This window comes from Callithrix jacchus, chromosome 15 (genome assembly GCF_049354715.1).
Source record: "Callithrix jacchus isolate 240 chromosome 15, calJac240_pri, whole genome shotgun sequence".
Lineage (NCBI taxonomy): Eukaryota > Metazoa > Chordata > Mammalia > Primates > Cebidae > Callithrix > Callithrix jacchus.
The window spans coordinates 1,586,109-1,606,096 of record NC_133516.1 but is presented as its reverse complement, the minus strand read 5'-3'; the positions used below and the strand labels follow the sequence as shown (position 1 = coordinate 1,606,096).

At 37.4% G+C, this 19,988-nt stretch overlaps 1 long non-coding RNA gene across 3 annotated transcripts in view; it reads left to right on the top strand.

Moving 5' to 3' along the window:
• LOC118151040 (uncharacterized) overlaps positions 1–19,988 on the top strand; it is a 38,499-nt gene that overhangs the window by 12,198 nt on the left and 6,313 nt on the right. For all 3 annotated transcript variants that reach the window (XR_013526845.1, XR_013526843.1, XR_013526844.1), the window contains 5 exons: positions 8,196–8,312; positions 10,787–10,883; positions 13,962–14,154; positions 15,414–15,513; positions 16,688–16,790. This is a non-coding gene — a long non-coding RNA (uncharacterized LOC118151040). The remainder of the gene's footprint in view (positions 1–8,195; positions 8,313–10,786; positions 10,884–13,961; positions 14,155–15,413; positions 15,514–16,687; positions 16,791–19,988) is intronic.

Sequence of the window (19,988 nt, the reverse complement as noted above, 5' to 3'; positions counted from 1 at the left end):
AAGAGGCACAGCTTGGGGACAGGCATCCAACTTCAGCTGAAGATGTTTGCCTTCTTCAAAGCAAAAACAAACTTGGACAAAGCATGGGAGAGGTTTGCTGAAAATTTTCCAGAAACTAAACCTTAAAAAGATGACACAGGGACCAAGCCCTGATTAAAGGCGACTCTAGAGAGAAGGTTAATTGTAGAAAAAATTTCAAGCTTTTTAAAAAACAGTTTGGAAACTCTTATTTATTTTATATTATGCAGAATTTCCTTCACAAAACAGTCTGTGGTAAAGGGAAACTATCACAGTTTACCACTCGCTGATTCAGAAATGTGTAATAAAGTTTTGTTTGCAGCTTTTAAAATCATTTTTTAAACCAATAAATAGTGACTGAATCAAGTTTTAAACTAAGTGGACTAAAGTTCACAAGGTACAGATGAGTTTATCAAACTTCATGATTGTATCTTGTTATTTACAACATCCATATAAGCAAAAAACCATATGAGCAAAACTCATGTGCCCACTATTGACTTAAATGTACATTTGTCTTCATCTCCCTATATTCACAGTAAGATGCACAGCAAAAGAAGCATCAAAAGTTTCTAAAAATAAATCTGACTTTATGCATCATTGTTTATGGCTTTTAGAACCTAGTTAAAGAACTTCTTGTACTTGAAATAGCATAAATGGTATTACTGAAGAACTAATGAATAGGTGACATATTGTAGAAAATTAGTTATTGTTGTTTTCTGTGAAGATTCTCTTTATTTGTGCTATATATTCAACATTTATATTTGGTTTGTTTCATAGCTAACAAGATATTTGATATGAACAACTGGGTACAGTGTTGAAATGGTGTCCTGACATTTGCAGATTCCATAAATGTTATCACAAGTAATGGAGTTGTGCCAGAGAAATCTGATATCTAGTACAGAAGAAATACTTAGGACCTCAAGTTTAAGATATTTATTGAAAATGTCCTCAACTGCAATAGTAACATTATCACATTAAAAAAAACATTTTCAATAAATTCTGGATTAAACAAAAATTCAAATTATACATTTTATGGAGTTAGGGAAGTGCTAATAAAGTAGAATGGCAATTGAAGCCAAAAGATCTAAATTCATATAAATAGTTTTACCCATGTTTATTATATGTTAAAAGAAACAATAATTCATACTATATACTATTTACTGCAGTGAAGTATTTTAGAAATTTGTACATAGTACGTAATTAATTTTCCAATGATAAAAAAGTAAACACATTTTACAAAGTATTACAATGTGGTTTCTTTTTATTTATTTATTTATTTATTTTAATTTTTTATTGGATTTTAGGTTTTGGGGTACATGAGCAGAGCATGCAAGACAGTTGCATAGGAACACACATGGCAGTGTGCTTTTCTTTCCTTCTCCCCTTCACCCACATTTGGCATTTCTCCCCAGGCTATCCCTCCCCAGGTCCCCCTCCCACTGGCCCTCCCTTTTCCCCCCAATAGACCCCAGTGTTTAGTACTCCCCTTTCTGTGTCCATGTGTTCTCATTTTTCATCACCCGCCTATGAGTGAGAATATGCGGTGTTTCATTTTCTGTTCTTGTGTCAGTTTGCTGAGGATGACGTTCTCCAGATTCATCCATGTCCCTACAAACGACACGAACTCATCATTTCTGATTGCTGCATAATATTCCATGGTGTATATGTGCCACATTTTTCCAATCCAGTCTATTATCAATGGGCATTTGGGTTGATTCCAGGTCTTTGCTATTGTAAACAGTGCTGCAATGAACATTCGTGTACATGTGTCCTTATAGTAGAACGATTTATAGTCTTTTGGATATATACCCAGTAATGGGATTGCTGGGTCAAATGGAATTTCTATTTCTAAGGCCTTGAGGAATCGCCACACTGTCTTCCACAATGGTTGAACTAATTTACACTCCCACCAACAGTGTAGAAGTGTTCCTTTTTCTCCACATCCTCTCCAGCATCTGCTGTCTCCAGATTTTTTAATGATCGCCATTCTAACTGGCGTGAGATGGTATCTCAATGTGGTTTTGATTTGCATCTCTCTGATGACCAGTGACGATGAGCATTTTTTCATATGATTGTTGGCCTCATATATGTCTTCTTTCGTAAAGTGTCTGTTCATATCCTTTGCCCACTTTTGAATGGGCTTGTTTGTTTTTTCCTGTAAATCTGTTTGAGTTCTTTGTAAACTCTGGATATCAGCCCTTTGTCAGATGGGTAAACTGCAAAAATTTTTTCCCATTCTGTTGGTTGCCGATCCACTCTAGTGACTGTTTCTTTTGCCGTGCCAAAGCTGTGGAGTTTCCTTAGGTCCCATTTGTCTATTTTGGTTTTTGTTGCCAATGCTTTTGGTGTTTTGTTCATGAAGTCCTTGCCTACTCCTATGTCCTGGATAGTTTTGCCTAGATTTCCTTCTAGGGTTTTTACGGTGCCAGGTCTTATGTTTAAGTCTTTAATCCATCTGGAGTTAATTGTAGTGTAAGGTGTCAGGAAGGGGTCCAGTTTCTGCTTTCTGCACATGGCTAGCCAGTTTTCCCAACACCATTTGTTAAACAGGGAATCCATTCCCCCTTGCTTGCTTTTGTCAGGTTTATCAAAGATTGTATAGTTGTAGATATGTTGTGTTTCCTCCGGTGCCTCTGTTTTGTTCCATTGGTCTATATCTCTGTTTTGGTACCAGTACCATGCTGTTTTGATTACTGTAGCCTTGTAGTATAGTTTGAAATCCGGTAGTGTGATGCCCCCAGCTGTGTTCTTTTTGCTTAGAATTGACTTGGCTATGCGGGCTCTCTTTTGGTTCCATATGAAGTTCATGGTGGTTTTTTCCAGTTCTGTGAAGAAAGTCGATGGTAGCTTGATGGGGATAGCGTTGATTCTGTAAATTACTTTGGGCAGTATAGCCATTTTCACGATATTAATTCTTCCTAACCATGAACATGGAATGTTTCTCCATCTGTTTGTGTCCTCTCTGATTTCGTTGAGCAGTGGTTTGTAGTTCTCCTTGAAGAGGTCCCTTACGTTCCTTGTGAGTTGTATTCCAAGGTATTTTATTCTTTTTGTAGCAATTGCGAATAGCAGTTCGTTCTTGATTTGGCCTTCTTTAAGTCTGTTATTGGTGTAGACGAATGCTTGTGATTTTTGCACATTGATTTTATATCCTGAGACTTTGCTGAAGTTGCTTATCAGTTTCAGGAGTTTTTGGGCTGAGGTGATGGGGTCTTCTAGGTATACTATCATGTCGTCTGCAAATAGAGACAATTTGGCTTCCACCTTTCCTATTTGAATACGCTTTATTTCTTTTTCTTGCCTGATTGCTCTGGCTAGAACTTCCAGAACTATATTGAATAGGAGTGGTGAAAGAGGGCATCCTTGTCTAGTGCCAGACTTCAAAGGGAATGCTTCCAGTTTTTGCCCATTCAGTATGATATTGGCTGTTGGTTTGTCATAAATAGCTTTTATTACTTTGAGATACGTTCCCTCGATACCGAGTTTATTGAGGGTTTTTAGCATAAAGGGCTGTTGAATTTTGTCAAATGCCTTCTCTGCGTCAATTGAGATAATCATGTGGTTTTGTTTTTGGTTCTGTTTATGTGGTGAATTACGTTGATAGACTTGTGTATGTTGAACCAGCCTTGCATCCCCGGGATGAATCCTACTTGATCATGGTGAATAAGTTTTTTGATTTCCTGTTGCATTCGGCTTGCCAATATTTTATTGAAGATTTTTGCATCTATGTTCATCATGGATATTGGCCTGAAGTTTTCTTTTCTTGTTGGGTCTCTGCCGGGTTTTGGTATCAGGATGATGTTGGTCTCATAAAATGATTTGGGAAGTATTCCCTCTTTTTGGATTGTTTGAAATAGTTTTAAAAGGAATGGTACCAGCTCCTCTTTGTGTGTCTGGTAGAATTCGGCTGTGAACCCGTCTGGACCTGGGCTTTTTTTGTGTGGTTGGCTCTTAATTGCTGCCTCGACTTCTGCCCTTGGTATTGGTCTATTCATAGTTTCAGCTTCCTCCTGGTTTAGGCTTGGGAGGATGCAGGAGTTCAGGAATTTATCCATTTATTCCAGGTTTACTAGTTTATGTGCATGTAGTTGTTTGTAATATTCTCTGATGATGGTTTGAATTTCTGTGGAATCTGTGGTGATTTCCCCTTTATCATTTTTTATTGCATCTATTTGGTTGTTCTCTCTTTTATTTTTAATCAATCTGGCTAGTGGCCTGTTTATTTTGTTGATCTTTTCAAAAAACCAGCTCTTGGATTTATTGATTTTTTGAAGAATTTTTTGTGTCTCAATCTCCTTCAGTTCAGCTCTGATCTTAGTTATTTCTTGTCTTCTGCTGGATTTTTGAGATTTTTTGATCTTGCTCCTCTAGCTCTTTCAATTTTGAGGATAGGGTGTCAATTTTGGAACTCTCCATTCTCCTCATATGGGCTCTTATTGCTATATACTTTCCTCTAGAGACTGCTTTAAATGTGTCCCAGAGGTTCTGGCATGTTGTGTCTTCGTTCTCATTGGTTTCAAAGAACTTCTTTATTTCTGACTTCATTTCATTGTTTACCCAGTAAACATTCAAGAGCCAGTTGTTCAGTTTCCATGAAGCTGTGCGGTTCTGAGTCGGTTTCTGTATTCTGAGTTCTAACTTGATTGCACTATGGTCTGAGAGGCTGTTGGTTATGATTTCAGTTGTTTTGCATTTGTTGAGCAGTGCTTTACTTCCAATTATGTGGTCAATTTTAGAGTAGGTGTGATGTGGTGCTGAGAAGAATGTGTATTCTGTGGATTTGGGGTGGAGAGTTCTGTAAATGTCTATCAGGTTTGCTTGCTCCAGGTCTGAGTTCAAGCCCCTGATATCCTTGTTGATTTTCTGTCTGGTTGATCTGTCTAATATTGACAGTGGAGTGTTAAAGTCTCCCACTATTATTGTGTGGGAGTCTAAGTCTCTTTGTAAGTCATTAAGAACTTGCCTTATGTATCTGGGTGCTCCTGCATTGGGTCTAGATATGTTTAGGATCGTTAGCTCTTCTTGTTTTATCAATACTTTTACCATTATGTAATGGCCTTCTTTGTCTCTTTTGATCTTTGTTGCTTTAAAGTCTATTTTATCAGAGATGAGAATTGCAACTCCTGCTTTTTTTTTTTTGCTCTCCATTTTCTTGGTAAATCTTCCTCCATCCCTTTATTTTGAGCCTTTGTGTATCCTTGCATGTGAGATGGGTTTCCTGGATACAGCACACTGATGGGTTTTGGATTTTTATCCAATTTACCAGTCTGTGTCTCTTGATTGGTGCATTTAGTCCGTTTACATTTAGGGTTAATATTGTTATGTGTGAATTTGATACTGCCATTTTGATGCTAAGTGGCTGTTTTGCCTGTTAGTTGTTGTAGATTCTTCATTATGTTGATGCTCTTTAGCATTTAGTGTGATTTTTGAATGGCTGGTACTGGTTGTTCCTTTCTATGTGTAGTGCCTCTATTAGGAGCTCTTGTAAAGCAGGCCTGGTGGTGACAAAATCTCTGAGTACTTGCTTGTTCGCAAAGGATTTTATTTTTCCTTCACTTCTGAAGCTCAGTTTGGCTGGATATGAAATTCTGGGTTGAAAGTTCTTTTCTTTAAGAATGTTGAATATTGGCCCCCACTCTCTTCTGGCTTGTAGTGTTTCTGCCGAGAGATCTGCTGTGAGTCTGATGGGCTTCCCTTTGTGGGTAACTCGACCTTTCTCTCTGGCTGCCCTTAGTGTTTTCTCCTTTATTTCAACCCTGTTGAATCTGACGATTATGTGCCTTGGCGTTGCTCTTCTTGCAGAATATCTTTGTGGTGTTCTCTGTATTTCCTGCATTTTAGTGTTGGCCTGTCTTACTAGGAGTGGGAAGTTTTCCTGGGTGATGTCCTGAAGCGTATTTTCCAGCTTGGATTCATTCTCTTCGTCCCCTTCTGGTACACCTATCAAATGTAGGTTAGGTCTGTTCACATAGTCCCACATTTCTTGGAGACTTTGTTCATTCCTTTTTGCTCTGTTTTCTCTAATCTTGGTTTCTCGTTTAATTTCATTGTGTTGGTCTTCGACTTCAGATATTCTTTCTTTTGCTTAGTCAATTCGGCTATTGAAACTTGTGCATGCTTCGCGAAGTTCTCCTATTGTGTTTTTCAGCTCCTTTAATTCATTCATATTCCTCTCTAAGTTATCCATTCTTGTTATCATTTTCTCATATCTTTTTTTAAGTTCCTTAGTTTCTTTGCATTGATTTAATATGTGTTCTTTTTGCTCACAAAATTTCTCATTATCCACCTTCTGAAGTCTAATTCCGTCATTTCGTCACAGTCATTCTCCGTCCAGCTTTGTTCCCTTGCTGGTGAGGAATTTTTGTCCTTTCTAGGAGGCGAGGTGTTCTGGTTTTGGGTGTTTTCCTCCTTTTCTCGCTGGTTTCTTCCCATCTTTGTGGGTTTATCCGCTTGTCGTCTGCGTAGTTGCTGACTTTTCGATTGGGTCTCTGAGTGGACACCCAGATTGTTGATGATGAAGTATTTCTGTTACTTGGTTTTCCTTCTACCAGCCTAGCCCCTTCACAGTATGACTGCTGAGGTCCACTCCAGGCCCTGCTTGTCTGGGGTGCACCTCTAGCAGCTGTGGCACAGTGAGGGATGCTACCCGTTTCTTTTTCTGCTATCTTTGTCCCAGGATGATGCCTGCCTAATGTCAGTCTTTTGGATATAGAGGGGTCAGGGAGCTGCTTGAGGAGACAGTCTGTTCTTTTTAGGAGCTCTATTTCTGAGCTGTGAGCTCTGTTGTTCATTCAGGGCTGTTAGGCTGCTATGTTTGATTCTGCTGCAACAGAGCTCATTTAAAAAAACCTTTTTTTCTCAAATGCTCAGTGTTGGGGGGTTCGGCTTTATTTTTCGATGTCCATGAGGTGTCCTGCCCAGCTAGGAGGCAGACTAGCCACTGTTTGCCTGCCTAGTCTCCGCCCTGCTGTTGTGTGATTCGCCCTGTTCCTGCAGGCTCTGCTGTGGTCTTCGCCATGCCCTGCGGTGGAGTCTCTTCATTGTAGAGTGTTGCCTCGGCAGCGGCAGGCTGCATCAGCAGTGGGCGTGTATCTCAGTAGGGACGGGTTGCCTCGGTAATGGGAGGCTGCGTCTGCAGTGGGCGTGTATCTCAGTAGGGACGGGTTGCCTCGGCAACGGCTGGCTGCGTCAGCAGTGGGCGTGTATCTCAGTTGGAGCGGGTTGCCTCGGTAGTGGTGGACGCCCCTCCCCCACAGAGCGTCTCGGACCGTCTGCTCGGGATAGTTTGAAATCGCGGTTTTGTTCATCCTACTGGGTACCCCAAACGCTCTGTCCCTGCAATCCCCTGGGCTGGCCTACTGTCCAAGTCTCGTTCAGTCTCAAGTCCAGCCCTCTCAAGTCTCAGGTTGCCGGTTCAACAGGGCACCCAGACAAGCGCGCCCTGTGGGGATTGCTGGGTAGGGCCGGCCGCCACCGCCCTGGCTGCCGGCTTCTCCAGGCAGACTTACTGCCTGGCGTCCCGTGTCTTTTTTATACTTGGGAGTTTCTCCGTTCTGTGGGCAACAAAGGTCAGTCTGGAAATGCAACTCCGACTCACCTGTTTGCGGATTCAACGAGAGCTCCAATCCTGGGTTGTTCTCACAGCGCCATCTTGAGGCCTCTCCTAGTGAACTTTTTTCATTTTCTTCCATGAGTGAAAACATAGTTTAGTTTTCTTTTGCTTCTTATGGCAATACTGGTAATTCATATTTTTCTAAGAGATTAACTATGTCACTGATATTTAAAATTTACTGATATAAAATCATATATAATAATTTTTAAATAATTTTTCTTTGTGTGTATAGTTGTTTACATTCTGAGTATTACATTTTTGTTTTCTTTTTTATGATTAGACTTGTGAAAGATTTAACTTTTCATTAATTTTTCCAGAGAATTGAATTTATCAGTGCTGTTGGGTTTTTTTTAATTGTGGTAGAGTGTTTTCTGATTCATTATTTTTAGCTTTAATATTCATTCCTTCTTCATTTTTAAAATTTACTCTTCTGCTATAATTTTTAAGTATGGTCCAGGGACCTCTAGTGGTGCCCCAAGACATTTTCAAAAGATCCATGAGGTCAAAGCTATTTTCACAATACTAAGGCTTTACTCACCTTTTTTCACCCTTATTCTCTCACAAGTATACTGTGTAGTTTTCCAGAGGCTAAATGACATGTGACACCGAAGCCAACTAAATATCAAAGAAGATATGAGTATCCACCTGCAAAATTGGATGGAATCCAATTTCATCTATTAAGGTAGGTACTAACAAAGTTTGCAAAAATGTAAAACAATACCACACTTCTCACTACATTATTTTTTAATTTTGGAAAATACTGTCATTTTTACATTTTTACCAAAAAAAATGTTACTTGTAATTATACGTATTAGTTTATTATTGCTATTTTTAATGAACTGATAATTTTAAAAAGTTCTTAGTTTGCTTTATAGTGCAGTAAAATGCTCTTCAGGCTGGGAGCAGTGGCTCACACCTGTAATCTCAACAGTTTGAAAGACTGAGGCAGGCAGATCACTTGAGGTCAGGAGTTGGAGACCAACCTGGCCACCATGGTAAAACCCCATCTCTACTAAAAAATACAAAAATTAGCCTAGCATAGTGGTGCACGTCTGTAGTCTCAGCTACTTGGGAGACTGAATTGCTTGAATCCAGGAAGTGGAGGTTGCAGTGAGTCAAGATCATACCACTGCACTTCCACCTGAGAAACAGATTGATACTCCAACTCAACAAAAGAAAAAAGCTATTGAAGATCTTTAATAATTTTAAAGAATGTATAGGGATTCTGAGACCGTAACGTTTTGAGAATCACTGTTCTATTGCATATTGAATATCCAGTTTATTTATTTTTATTATTTCTTTTTTGATAGTGAACATGCTTATTTTTATAAATTTAAACAAATTCTTTTTTGTCTATAGACAGCCTCTAATTCTTTTTTGGATTTGAGAGATAAAATATGTATTCTCTGAAGTTTGTAAGTTAAAAACCTAAACTGGGAAAAATGTTAACCAGAAAAACATCTGATTACACCTAACTCTCTGCACCTTATTATAACAGAAACAGAGGCTCTTAGAACTCTAGTTTTACAAACTATGTAGCTCTTGAATTTACTTCAGACAATAAAGGAGCTGTACGTGTCTTCGTTTATCAAGAGTACTCCATTGATCAAGACAATTCAAAGCTCATCTGAGATTCATCTGACATTAAAATAAAATCACTAAACTATATCAGATAGAATGTTAGGATCTGTGATTCTGGGCTAGTAATTTATTGGGAGAATCTGAAAGAAAAGTTACAGAGAAAAATTGTGTGTGTTTTTTGTGTTATGGGCATAATTATATAATACCACTTAAATCCTTATTAAAAAGAAATTACAAGTGTGATTTTCTTGTCAAAAGCGTTGACTAGGTAAAACATTATGTTAAGAGAGATAGAAATGAAGGGAGCCTTAGCAAAATAAATATTGGTAATAATGCAAATTCAAGTCTTAATAGTTGAGACTGTGGGCTGTGAGAAAGAAAAATGTGGAGACAGTTGCAGATGGATCGTCTCTTAATCCAAGGAAGACTACATCGGGATTACAAATTAATTATTTAAATTGATAAATACGTTTAAAGAAGTTTTTCAACTTGTCAGTGAGCTTGCAGATTAAAATGTTTCTCAGTAGATCATATGGCATATGAGAAAATAGTAAGTGCTATCTAGAAAAATAAAGTGGAATGGAGGATAAGTAAAGGGGTCAGTTTTTAATAGGATAGTTAGGGATAATATCACTGAGAAGGTGACCTTTGAGCAAAACTTGGAGGGGAGTGAGAAAGTCACTTGCATATCTAAGGGGAAGACAACAAGTGTAAAGGTCCTGATACAGGCTCATGTCTGGTATATTTTGGGGAGATGGAATTTATACATATGAAACTGAGGTGGAGGCAATACAAAAAAGTGTAATAAAACAAATATATACAGATATAGATTTTGAGACAGGCTCTCAATCGCTCAGGTTGAAATGCAGTGGTGTGATCATGGCTCGTTGCAGCCTGGCTGAAGTGGAATGAGCACAGTTCACTTCAGCCTTGCTGCAGTGAGCTCAGATGCCTGGACTCAGGTGATCACCCCACTTCAGCCTCTAGAGTAGCTGGAGCTATAGGCACATGCACCACACCCAGCTACTTTTCTCTTTTTGGAGAAACAGGGGGTTTCATCATGTTGCCCAGACTGATCTTGAACTTCTGAGCTCAAGCAAGCCACCGGTCTCAGCCTCCCAAAGTGCTGAAATTATAGGCGTAAGTCATCGTGCTTGGCTTAATTCTATAAATTAAATATATAAGTGCTTAGTAATGGGAATAACATTCCATGACATTGAGCTCTGTTTTTTCACAAAATATCTTATGGGAGGTGAGTTTAGATCCAGGTTTTCCAGGAAATTATTAAATGATTTGGTAAGATGGAAGGCATTCTAGATGGAACAATGTGTTAGTTAATATAGGTTTACCTATGTTCCAGACACATGGTAAGCCTTATACATATTTCAGCTGTTAATATTAGGGATCAAATGTAGTTTATGTGAGAAATGTATATAGACTTAGTTGGCAGGGTTTAGCTGGCAAGAAGGATTCGCTTTAGGTATAATTTGGCTACTATTTTTAACTATTAAAATAGATCTTTGAAGTTATCATTACAAGTAAAACAGAATTTCTTTTCTCTTTTTTACATTCTAGATACCAAAATAATTTCCCTTTCTCACCTTGAAATGACCTGAGCTAACAGAAGAAATTTTCCTGCATTGCTTATGAGGATCATACATAAATCAAAATGGTGAGACTATGGGAAACCTGATAAAAAGATGACTGAACCATATCAAGTACAAGTAATGATAAAATATCCTATGTGAATTTAAGGTTATAAATTATAACTTACACACTTAATAGTATGATAACCTGTTCGTTTAAATAGCGTAAGTCACTTCAATGTAATTTTAAAATGTACATAAATATATGTTGTATTTTTCTGCATAATTTATTGTACATACAAAATTATTTCTGTATTGGTGCCCTTTATTTTCCTGATCTAGGTGGTCTTCTTCCCACCTTTTTATTTTCCTAAAACTTTTTCTTCTCAGCTATGCTTTATGCACCACCATATAAACATACTCTAGCCTCCCATTTAAAAGAGAAAGTAAAATAATCTGCCTTGGTCTTATGACTCTTTTATTCCCAATCTCTTTCTCTTCAGATAAGCTTCTTGAAGAAGTAGTCTACACTAGGTGTTTTTACTTTCTTACCTCCCATTTCTCAACACAATTACTTTGGCTTTTTTCCTTAGTTTATCATTCACTAGTAACTCTAACTGTGAAATCTGTGTGATATTTTTCTATTGTTTTGACTCCACACTGCATAATGCTCGTGAGCTCTACTTCCTTGATATGTTTGTGTTCTGTTTTTTCTTTCTTAATATTATACTGTATTTTCCCATGATATCAAGAACTATTTTACATATTTCATTAAACTTTCATTACAAAAGTATACATGCTTCTTATAGGGAATTTGGAAAATGTAGAAAGCTATTTGAAGATCTTACTACTCAGAGAGAGCCACTGTTAACATGGTGTGTTTTATTCCCTTTCTTGTGTGTGTGTGTACATCACTTATATACACATATATAAGCATAAACTAGATTTACATATACATATCTATTATATTTATATCATAAATGTAACATATATGTACATAGGTACAGGTATCATATATTTTATGTAACTATATATGTTATATATTACAGTAATTTTTCTTTTTTATTTTATTATTTATTTTTTTAAATTACATTTTAGGTTTTGGGATACATGTGAAGAACATGCAAGATAGTTGCATAGGTACACACGTGGCAGTGTGATTTTCTGCCTTCCTCCCCTTTACCTATATCTGGCATTTCTCCCCATGCTATCTCTCCCCAACTCCCTATCCCCCACTGTTTCTCCCCTATTCCAGCCAACAGGCCCCAGTGTATAGTGCTCCCCTCCCTGTGTCCATGTGTTCTCATTGTTCAACACCCACCCATGAGTGAGAACATGCAGTATTTCATTTTCTGTTATTGTGTCAGTTTGCTGAGAATGATGTTCTCTTAAAAAATGGGAACTATATTCTGAATACAGTTTTGTATTATTTTACATTTTCTTAAATATTTGCTCTTATCACTAAAAATTCATCATTCATAACTTTACAGTTATAAAGTTTTAGCAAATGATATCATAAATTATTCAGTCATTCCTTGATATTTGTTTGCCTTCTCACTGTTGCAATATTTTCTTCCCTAATTTTTAAACTCCACTTACTTGTTGCCTTCCTGTCTCTTTGTGTCTTCATCATTTTGTCCCTGCTTGCCTCTCCAGTTTCATCTCTTCCTGAGCTTTCTATGCCCCATAATAACCAAAGTGCCCTACCTGGAATTTTCTAATGGTAATCAATTGTTTTCTACTTTTCATACCTCTACTTATGTTACTTCTTCTGCCTAGAATGCTCTTCCTTTCAATTATCATCAGATTGGCAAAGCCATCTTTAAGATTCAGTTCAGTGCCTACCTCTGATTTAAATCTTTCCATGTATACCCATATGCCTAGTCACTAAGGAGAATCAACTACATGCTACTCAGGACCCCATTATAGAGCATGTATAACCCAGTTATACATATCTGTTAATAGATTTGCTAACCTTACTCTACTGTGAGCTCTCTGACTGTAGGGAAGAAGTATTTTATAGTGCTTAAGAGTGCACTTCCTCTAGTCATATGAACCGAATTCAGGTTTTGGCTCTGTTTACCATTTCTTAGCTTTATGATATAGGGAAATTTATCCTTTTAAAGCCTCAGTTTAGTCATCTATAAAATATGGATACTAATTGTACTTACCTTACAGGGTTGATGTGAGGATTGAAGTAGTTAATATAAGTAAAGAATTTACCTATGTTCCAGGCACATAAGTCCTATATATATTTTAGTCATTATTATTAGGAATGACGTTTGATTCATCTCTTCATTCCAGTGCCTAACATAATGTCTGGAGTAGAGAACCAGTAAATGTTTAATGAATAAAAAAATGAATTGCCCAAAATGTATATTCATCATTAAGAGAAAGGGTCTGAGAAAATAACATCATTATTTAAGAAGAAATTAAGAATTAGAAACCACATTAATGATTGCCTTTTAGGCAGAGCTGAAGTTGTCACTGTATTTTAATACCGAGAAAAACTCCATCAGATACTTTCTACCTCAACAGATTTCTGTATTTTAACTATACTCAGAGTCAGCAATAATGCACATTTGTTCTAACATTCCCCTTTCTGATAGCATTATTTCTCAAATAATGTCTCAGAAATTATTTCCATGTCTTATGTACCAGCCTTGTGTATTGCTATAAATAAATTAATGTAACCAGGGTATTGATGGCATTGTGCCCACTCAATTATATGTTTATCTAAAGTTCTCAAATATTAATATCAAAGCCATTTAACAGTTCAGATAACCAAGAATGATGTCAAAATTTTAAGGTAAAACTTGTAACATGCGATTTGTCTCATTGATTTGACAAATGTGTTGTGGGATCACTCTTTAAGGCACCATGCTAAATACTATGGAAGAATCAAATATAAATAAGATTTGGCCTGTGTCCTCAGAGCTTCCTTCACACAGTAATTTAGTAGCACATTTAGTACTCCCATGGATCTGGTGGCTGTCTCTTCTTTAGATCACCAATATTAGCAGATTTGACAACTGAATCATTATTAATAATTAAAAATTAAATGTTATTTTCTATCACCCTAAATGATCACAGATAATATGTTATATACCATCTGTATACATAAAAGTGACAGATATGTATATGCTTTTACTCTTTTTTTCTAGACCTGTTTGGAGGTTGCTGACAGTTCAGGCATGGTGTCGGTGATTATGTGGAATGCCCCGTGTCCTGAGTGGTTTAAAATTTTGCGAGTTGGTTTAGTTTTTCTGCTTCAAGATTATTCTGTTAAAAAGAATTATCCATTTAGAATACAGCCTGTCCCCATGGATCCACAGATCAAACTAATTTCTACAATGAGTTAAGTATTCAATAAATTTGTTGTCTTATGGCTATTTTATTTATATAAATTTGCAATATACCATATTAGAAATAAGACCATAAAAATTACTGAAACTGTTAGAACCTAACGAAGCTTTAAATTTATTTGTTCATAGAATTTTCAAGCAATCACATAACCTAATAAATATACCTGTTTATTATTTCATTATTAAAAAAAATTATCTGAGATATTTATTGTTGATTGAAGAATGAGCTCCACTTGGGTTGTACTTATTTTGTTTTCTTTTACTTTTGGTCACCTAATACTAACTTAACAATGAATATATTTTGCATTTACTACTAGTTTCTATCTCAAAAGGACTTCCGTTAACTTTTGTATTGAAATAATTTCAAACTTACATAAACGTTAAAAGAATGGTAGAGAGATCTCTCATATACCCGTTATCCATATTCAACAATTACTAACATTTACTTTTGCTTTATCATTGTATCTCTCTCTTCACATATATACATATCTATACACACACACGCACACACACACACACACCCATACACACACCATACATACACACGTATGTATATATATTCCCTGTGATCCAGTAAGAGAAAGTAGCAGCCATCATACATACCCCTTTAAGCCTAAACACTTCACTAGTATTTCAGTGTATATTTTCTAATAAGAAGAGTATTCTATTACATAATCTGAGTACAATTACCAAAATCAGGAAATTTAAAATTGATACAATACTAATATCTAACCTATAATCAGTATTCAAATTTTGCCAATTTCTGCAATCTTAAAAGGGCTTTTTCTAATTAGTACTGATATCTTGACATCTTAAATATTTTAAACCATTAAAATTAAAGTATTAAATAATTGTTTTTAGATATGAACATGATTTTATTCATTTTCATTTTTAAGAATTATAGATTACATTGCTTCAGTTTAAATACTGTTTTTGGTTTATAATAGCTTTATTCTGAACCTGAATTTCTGTGTATTCTAAATTTCTCAGCTAATGCACTCAGCTTAATTACTTAGAGAATATTCAGATAAAGGTATCAATTGTTGATTGTTTTCTTAAATATGTGTTAATTTGCAAAAATCTTATATGATTATTTATTAAAATCTTAAGCATTTTGTAGACATTGGTCAGATCTCCCTAAATGAAGAAGTTATTACCTAGATAGTCTGGTACACATAGTCTATTATCTCATTAGTTTTTGCTATAGAAATGTGAGGAACTGAACTGATAGAGATATTGTGATTTATTAAGAAAACACAATAAAAGATGGTGAGAGGATGCTAATTTACAACATGCCACCTCTGCTATATAGAATTGTAGGACCAGATTTTCATCATGAAAACTCTCTAAGGTATGAGAAACAATTTATTCTTTCAAGTAAGTAACTGAAGATACAGAAATTATTTTTTAAATGATAGCCTTGGTGAGAATATATTTACAATGTACATTTTGCTATTTAAAAACAGTTTTACTTCTTATTAATGTTATCAGCAGTCTCTATTTTCTTCCTCATATTTTTGATATGTAACAGGACTTTGCCTTATTTTTCAGAAAACAATAGACTATGTAAAGCACTAAGTAGTAAATATTTTGACTTTCCAGGCTATATGGTCTCTGTTTCAACTTCTCAGCTCTGTCTTTGTAGACTGAAGGCATCCATATGTATGTAAAGGAATGGCTATGGCAATATTCCAATAAACATTTATTTACAAAAAGAGGTAGTCATCTACAGCCTGTAGTTTGCCTAGACTACATGTATCAGTAGATTGCAACTCTGGCTGTATATTGGAATCATTTGGGGAGTTTTAAAGAACCACTGATGCCCCATACTCAAAGATTCTGATGTAATTACTCTGAGAATGGGACCAAGGCATTGCTATGGGTTTAAAATTTTCCAGCTGATCCCAAAGGTATAGCCAAGATTGGGAGCTATGCCTTTATGATTTTTAAAAATTACCTATATAAAACTAATGAGTTTTTTATCCTAGCATTTTCTTCATTTTTAATTGGCAAATAATAATTAAACATATTTATAGGGTCTAGTGTAACATTTTGATCTATGTATATACATCATAGAAAAACTCAATCAAATATCCATCACCTTACTAACTTACCACTTTTCTGTGGTGAGAACATTAAAAATCTACTAGTCATTTTGAAATATATAATACATTATTATTAACTGTACTCACCATCCAAGGTGATAGATTCCTAAGACTTATTCCTTTAATTTTACTAAAATTGTACCCTTTGATCAAGATCTAGCTTTTTCCTATCACTGTCCACTTGAGCCACCCTCCCCACCCCACCTCTGGTAACCTCCTTTTTACTGTCTGTTTCTATGAGATTGACTTTTTTAGATTCTTGAAGAATGTTATGCCAATTGAAATAAGCCAGGCACAGAAAGACAAATACTGTAAGATCTAACTCATAAGTGGAATCCAAAAAGCTGATCCTATAGAAACAGAGTAGAAAGGTGACTGTTTAATTTATTTATTTATTTATTTATTTATTTATTGAAACAGAGTCTTGCTGTATCACCCAAACTTAAAGTGCAGTGGTACAATCTCGGCTCACTGCAACTTCCAGCTCCTGGGTTCCAGCGATTCTCCTGCCTCAGCCTCTCAGGTAACTGGAATTACAGGCACACACAACCACGCCCAGCTAAGTTTTATATTTTTGGGAGAGACAGGGTTTCACCATTTTGGCCAGGCTGGGCTTGATCTCCTCACTTCAAGTACTCTACCTGCTTTGGCCTCTCAAAATGCTAGAATTACAGGCATGAGCCACCACGCGAGGCCAGAACATGATTAAGTATATTTTAATGAAAAAAAAGGACAGTTCTATAAATCACGTTAGACACAAAAGATGCAAAAAGTCAGTAATATACAGTTCTACTTTAAAAAGTTAGTCTAATGAGATCACACCTATGTAAGATAAACAAATTATAGTAAAATAAAAGACTAATGATAGTAAACCATATTAAAAATGTAATAATGTAACAAAGTAATAATGTAAAAAAAGGAAAAAGAAATGAATAAAAATGTAATTGAAGAAAGAATGAACAGTGAAGTAGGAAAATGTGCTGCATGGGAGAAAGTGTTAAGCAACGATTAGGAAAAATACCAGTGTAACCAGGCACGGTGGCTCATGCCTGTAATCCCAGCACTTTAGGAGGCCGAGGTGGGTGGACCACAAGGTCAATAGATCAAGTCAATCCTTGTCAACATGGTGCAACCCCGTCTCTACTTAAAATACAAAATATTAGCTGGGCATGGTGGTGCGTGCCTGTAATCCCAGCTACTCAGGAGGCTGAGGTAGAAGAATTGCCTGAACCCAAGAGGTGGAGGTTGTGGTGAGCAGAGATCATGCCATTGCACTCCAGCCTGGGCAACAAGAGCGAAACTCTATCTCAAAAGAAGGGGGGAGAGGTAACCAGTGTGAGAAGGAAGGTATTGGGAAGTAAGCACTTTTCAGACAGAGGCCACAGCCCATGCAAAGTCCCTGGGGAAGGACTGCTTCTGGTGGATTGCAGGAAAAGCAAGGAGGTCCCTGTGGCTTGAGGAGAATAAGGAGTGGGAGAGAGGGAGGAGGTGAGGAGAACAGGTTGGGCAGGGCCTGCGAGCCTTGAGAAGGTGGGGGATGTTAAGCAATATATCTTTTAATATAAGTGTTATTGGAAATCAAGAAGCAGGAAATAAACAGTCCAATTTTAGTTTTTGGGTTTTTGAAATGGGGTCTCACTCTGCAACCCAGGTGGGAGTGCAGTGGCATGATCTCAGCTCACTGCAACCTCTGCCTCCCAGACTCAAGTGACTCTTGTGGCTCAGCCTACTGAGTAGCTGGTATTCCAGGCACCAGCCACAATGCCTGGCTAATTTTTGTAATTATAGTAGAGACAGGATTTCACCATAATGGCCAGGCTGGCCTGGAACTACAGACCTCTAGTGGATCAACCTGCCTCATCCTCTAATTCACATTTTAATAAAAAGATATTGGTTGGGGTTTGTGGCTCACACCTGTAATTCCAGCACTTTGGGAGGCCGAGGCAAGTGGATCACCTGAGGTTGGGAGTTTGAGACCAGATTGCACCAAACTGGAGAAATCCTGTTTCTACTAAATACACAAAATTAGCTGGGTATGGTGGCCCATGCCTGAAATCCCAGCAATTTGGAAGGCTTAGGCAGCAAGATCGCTTGAACCTAGGAGGCAGAGGCTGCAGTGAGCCAATATCCTGCCACTGAACTTGAACCTGGGCAATGAGAGTAAAACTCTGTCTGAAAACAAAGAAATATAACAAAAACAAACAAACAAAAAAAAACCTGGGCATGGTGACAGGCACCTGTGGTCCCAGTTACTCAGAAGACTGAGGCAGCCGAATCACTTGAACCTGGAAGGTGAAGGTTTCAGTTGGGTGAAATCACCCACTGCTCTCCTGCCTGGGAGACAGCAATATTTTGTCTCAAACAAAATGAAAAGCAAAACAAAAGCAAACACTTCTGGGCTCATGTGATCCTCCTACCTTAGCCTGTGAAATTGCTGGGATTATAAACATGGGCCACCATGCCCAGCCTGGGCCAACATCTTAATGGAAAGGGGTAACTAGTGTGAGAAGGAAGGTATTTGGGGGTAAGCACTTTCCGGACAGAGGACACAGCCCATGCAAAGGCCCTGGGGCAGGAGCGTGTGGCATATTGGAGGAACAGCAAGGAGGTTCGTGTGGCTTGAGCAGAGTGAGGAGTGAACAAAAGGGAGCAGGGAAGAAGAATGGGTTGACCAGGGCCTGTGGGCTTTGGGGAAGTGGGGGAAGTTTAGAAGTTTATCTTTTTTTTTTTTTTTTAATTTTTTATTGGATTTTAGGTTTTGGGGTACATGAGCAGAGCATGCAAGACAGTTGCGTAGGTACACACATGGCAGTGTGCTTTGCTTTCCTTCTCCCCTTCACCCACATTTGGCATTTCTCCCCAGGCTATTCCCCCCACCTCCCCCTCCCACTGGCCCTCCCCTTTTCCCCCCAATAGACCCCAGTGTTTAGTACTCCCCTTTCTGTGTCCATGTGTTCTCATTTTTCATCACCCACCTATGAGTGAGAATATGCGGTGTTTCATTTTCTGTTCTTGTGTCAGTTTGCTGAGGATGATGTTCTCCAGATTCATCCATGTCCCTACAAACGACACGAACTCATCATTTCTGATTGCTGCATAATATTCCATGGTGTATATGTGCCACATTTTTCCAATCCAGTCTATTATCAATGGGCATTTGGGTTGATTCCAGGTCTTTGCTATTGTAAACAGTGCTGCAATGAACATTCATGTACATGTGTCCTTATAGTAGAACGATTTATAGTCTTTTGGATATATACCCAGTAATGGGATTGCTGGGTCAAATGGAATTTCTATTTCTAAGGCCTTGAGAAATCGCCACACTGTCTTCCACAATGGTTGAACTAATTTACACTCCCACCAACAGTGTAAAAGTGTTCCTTTTTCTCCACATCTTCTCCAGCATCTGTTGTCTCCAGATTTTTTAATGATCGCCATTCTAACTGGCGTGAGATGGTATCTCAATGTGGTTTTGATTTGTATCTCTCTGATGACCAGTGATGATGAGCATTTTTTCATATGACTGTTTTGTCTATTTGTCCCATTTGTCTATTTTGGCTTTTGTTACCAATGCTTTTGGTGTTTTGTTCATAAAGTCCTTGCCTACTCCTATGTCCTGGATAGTTTTGCCTAGATTTCCTTCTAGGGTTTTCATGGTGCCAGGTCTTATGTTTAAGTCTTTAATCCATCTGGAGTTAATTTTAGTGTAAGGTGTCAGGAA